Source organism: Alosa sapidissima, chromosome 13 (assembly GCF_018492685.1).
Source record: "Alosa sapidissima isolate fAloSap1 chromosome 13, fAloSap1.pri, whole genome shotgun sequence".
NCBI lineage: Eukaryota > Metazoa > Chordata > Actinopteri > Clupeiformes > Clupeidae > Alosa > Alosa sapidissima.
The window spans coordinates 10,209,992-10,214,661 of record NC_055969.1 but is presented as its reverse complement, the minus strand read 5'-3'; the positions used below and the strand labels follow the sequence as shown (position 1 = coordinate 10,214,661).

Sequence of the window (4,670 nt, the reverse complement as noted above, 5' to 3'; positions counted from 1 at the left end):
TGCACTCAGGCATGTTTGGCCCTCTCCCTGTTACTAGAGAGGACCATTAGATCATTGACTGGCCTCCTTATGCAGCCATGACACTGACACACAGCAGACATGACAGTAGAATTGGAGGTCAGACGCTGACTCCTCAGCTCAAAGTGCAGAAAACAGAGGAGAGGAAGGACAAATGGTTCCTTTTAAGAGGCCGTCGTCTTCAAGAGCACTCCCTCTCCACCGAGTGCCAGTTTTGCTCTTTGAAGGTTTGATGCAAGAGTCAGGTACTTCTGAAAGCATATATATATATATATATATATATATATATATATATATATACACTGACAAAAGCTTCCCTTCGCTAAGTGAAATGCAACGTTATTAAGTTGTTCTATTCGTATGGTGTGTTTTAAAAAATTCTCATAATTACCTACCATTTTTAAGATTATGTTTACATCTTGTAGCATACTTTATTTTTTACATTTTAGAACAGTTGTATCAAATAAATAATGCACTCAAAATTGTGTTAGTGACATACTGTATGTGGCTGCAGGTCTGGGTAGTAGCCTTTGCTTTGCCATTGATTACTTTGACCACACTGTAAAAATTAGAACTTGCATTTTTTCAGCCAGAATATGTAAAGGAGTAAACAGAACTGGAAAGACCAGAAAAATATACTAAACTCATATAATGAATTTATCTTATCAAGTTTTGTGACTTCATCTCACATTCTTTTGTAACTCAGTTGACTCAACTTCAATATTTAATTGCCTGTGTCTGTGAAGTCATAGACATAATATACATAGACACCGCATCGACCGCTGCTCCCTACTAGCGCTGACGAGATTTGGAGCCGCCATCTTGGACCGGTCATCCATTCCACTCAGTGTAATCTGTTTGGCCGGTGCAATGAGCTGTCAGCACACTTAATTAATCATATCTCACTGAATACCGAACAGATTTTCACGCGTTTTTTTTTGCTGCAAAGGTCATACATCTAGCTATGATACAGGCCACATTGTTCGAAAATACAAAATACAACCAATAGTACGGTAATGTTAAATCTTACTTGTGAAAAGTAAATCCCCCGAGTATGGTCCGCCGATTTGAGCAGGAACATGCTGCACAGTGCTGTCATCTTGTTTTCTGCTGCAACGCAATGAGGAGTATGACCGGTCCAAGATGGCGGCCGCATTTCTTGTTTCCAGCAGCCAATGCGGCGTCTATGTATATTATGTCTATGTGTGAAGTCACCTGAAAAAAGATCATCATGTTGGCACATGCGTACTTTGAATCACTACGGGGATTCCCCACTGAGCCAGAAGGAGCTCAAGGCTAAGCCAAGAAGAAGTACTCTATGCGGTGGATTGCGTGCGCGGGGAAGATCTCCAGAAAGTTTGTGGTTTCTCTCTATAGCGACCAGGAACATCGCAGTAAAGCTTAGGTAAAGTACAAAATCAATCTACACAGTCATTTTATCGCCTTAAACTCAAGTCTTGTATAGTTTGTTGAACATTGCAATGGCTAGCTAGCGTTAGTCTACTCAGCTGGCGAGCTAATGTTAACTAGTTAATGGAAGCTAACATAAACCGACATCTTTGGTGAGACTTTGGCCAATGATATTGACTATAAAGTTATGCGTACACCTCTGAACAACGAAAGTTTCCCTTGCTTCACGTAATTCAGCTTATTATTGTCCAGTTGTGTCCATAGCCAAATTCCTGGGGAACAGTTTGTGTTGTAGCTGAAAACGCGAAATGCCATAGCTTGTCATGCAAAGTTGTGTTTGCTAACTTGTAAGATGCTTCGTTACAATCTAAATAAGACTACTATTTATAAACGTTGGACCAGTCCTTTTAGGGTATCACTTTTCTGTTTTCAACGACTTAATTTAACGTTAGCCAAACTTTGCTTAATAACAATACAAAGTGATATGTAAATGTTTCTCCTGTAAAGGGGTTTTTACATCGCCAGCAGTATGTCCCTTTGCTTTCCGCTCTGCTCAATGCTGGCAAGTTTCACTGCCGCTTTGCTACTTTTGCTCAGAGCAAAAACGCTTTACGCCACGAATTCATATTTAAATTTATAAACAACATTAGCCTTAGCATTATATCAGGGGAGCAGGAAAATAGACACAACCTTTTCACAACAATAGTTTGATCCTATGACATTAAGTTATTTCCATGATTGCCAGCTTTAGCTTGCCTCAACCCATGTAATGTATTGATTTTTTTTTTTTTTTTCTCACTGATTGTGTGGCTTTCTCACTGATTGTGCGAACAAACGTCATGCGTGGCCGCGGTAGCAAAGACGAAGCTGCCAGGAAAACGCATGCACTTTAAGGACTACAGATTAATTCTGAATTATGAAAATTTGGGAATTAAATAATCTTTGTATCTCTGTCTGTGTGCCCAGGTGATGGCGATTGCAGAACACCGTAAAAGAATAGCCTTGGAAGGATTGCCCCTCTACCTCAGGGAGGACCCAACAAGTCTTTTCAAGAAATGTCTGGTAATAATCAATCGTATTCTCTGTGCATGTTGTCTTCTCACCACCTGTGTTTCTTCTCTACTTCTTTGGCCCCTCTCTTTTATCCTGCCTCTCCTCCTTTTTCCTATCCCCAATCTCCTTGTATCCTTTTACCAACTTGTCCCTGTCTTCTGTCCGTCTCTCTGGCATCCCTTTTGCCGTCTTCCTCTTCCCTGTCCCTTGATATTGAATGACACATTGTATTGTAATGTGTAAACTGTGTTTTTATTTATTATAAAACAGTTGGATACACAACATAGCATAGTACACAAGCCAAGTAGTGTATTTATGATGACTTTCTAAAGTATTTTGATTGTGTTAACATTGATTAATCTATACAGCTTTTCTTTTAATTATGTTTGACTCAATCAGTGGTGTCTTCTGTGTTTGCACACTCTCAGGATACAGATGCTGAGGAAGACTACACCAAAGGTGTGAAAATTGGGATCCTCACAGTGATCGAAGATGACGTTGCAGCAGTCAAATCTCTTCCTACGGTAATCAACACAGCCATCATTTTGGAAGAGACTGTTGTTCTCCAGGATATTAAGGATGTACCATCTGCATTTACGTATTTGATGGGCCTTGTTTATGCAATCGATATGCAATACCCCAAAAACCTCAAGTATACCTTTTGAGGTGATACAAAAGGTTTTTCTCAACCTAGGAGCTACCAGCTGTTCTGCGAGAACCCTGTCTTTCAGAAATAAAATGCAGGGACATCTGCAATAGTTTGATTGATGTAATGGCACATTATTGGAAGTTGTACTGATTGTTAGGACTGCGAGACCTTTTAAGTTTAATTTTATGCATTTGGTAACGCTTTACTTGATGGGTGAGTACATAACATATTCATAGTAGCTGTAGTGACCGTTTTAGAAGACATGACTACATTCATACCCTTCAAAAATGTGGCAATCTGAATGGCGATATTTATTGTCATTTATGCTTGTCATCTGATCATATCGTATCTAAATATTTTTTATGAATAGCTTATATTATTACTATACAGGTTGTGAAGTATTCATAATCACTTATCCGAGTTTAAGACTGAGAGGTAAACTACATATAGCTGACCAGTATTTGTTGACCCTGATTTGTTGACACCTTGAGGTAATTATAATATTTTGCTGCTTTGCCCACACTCAAGGGAAAATGTCCAAAGTTCCCGGGTCCTCTCTATGTGGTTTACTTCCCAGTGTTAAACTTAGATGTGAATGAATGTTGAGTCATGTTTTATGAATAAATTATAAATACTTAGTTTGATAATTTCACAGCTGCTATGAATGTGATGTGTACTTACCCGTCATGTAAAATGTTACCATGCATTTTTATACAATTTTTGTTGCTTTGCGACTAAAGGTACAACAAAGTGCATTGTATTATTCAATTTTGAAAACAATGGCATTTTCTTTTCAAAGCCATTTTATCCCATGTTTTATCCTCATTACACAGAGTTCCCTCATTACAGTTCGTATTATGAGGCCCATAGCACTCAGGATCTTAACACTACAGCACCTACTGTGTATTAAGTGATTTTTAAAAAAAAAAAAAAATATTATTATTATTATTTTTTGATTGTGTGCAGCTCAAAGATCACTGAATATAGTTGAAACCCCATTGTTTCAAAACATTTCTGATATATTCTTTTATTGTGTGCAGATGAAAGTTCACTGATTACAGTTGAGAACCTGTAGCTTCAAAACATTTTTTTAATTATTTTTATTTATTTATTGATTGTGTGCAGCTCAAAGTTCACTGATTAGAGGTGAAAACCTGTAGTTTCAAAACATTTTTGAAAAATATCTGTGTATTCTATGCTGCATTTAGGCTGTGTAAAAGATCATTTTGAGGCTACTTGTGTGTGCAGTGCTTCTACACTGATTTCTGCAATAAATCACTTGCATTAATTGTTGCTTTGAGTTTTCCTTACTTTTTATCTTAAGTTGTACCAACCAGTAACATAAACTTGTGTTTTGAAGTCCTCTGAATAGTTGGTAGAAAAAGCTTTTTATAGTTGAAAGATGTTTTTATTTCAAATTGATTATGTAAGTTCTGCCCTCTCTTCGAGTATACTCAAAAAAACATTTACAATAAGTTGCCTTATTTCTAGTTGTTTACTCAAAAGCCCTTGTAATAGGTTGCATTACTTTTTTGAGTAA

The 4,670-nt window shown here is 37.4% G+C and overlaps 1 long non-coding RNA gene across 1 annotated transcript; it reads left to right on the top strand.

The window, feature by feature from the left end:
- The first annotated feature begins 1,318 nt into the window (after positions 1–1,318).
- LOC121680241 lies at positions 1,319–4,418 on the top strand. Its single transcript, XR_006021614.1, has 3 exons — positions 1,319–1,423; positions 2,395–2,490; positions 2,910–4,418. It is a non-coding gene; the product is annotated as an uncharacterized LOC121680241 (long non-coding RNA).
- The last annotated feature ends 252 nt before the right edge of the window (positions 4,419–4,670 follow it).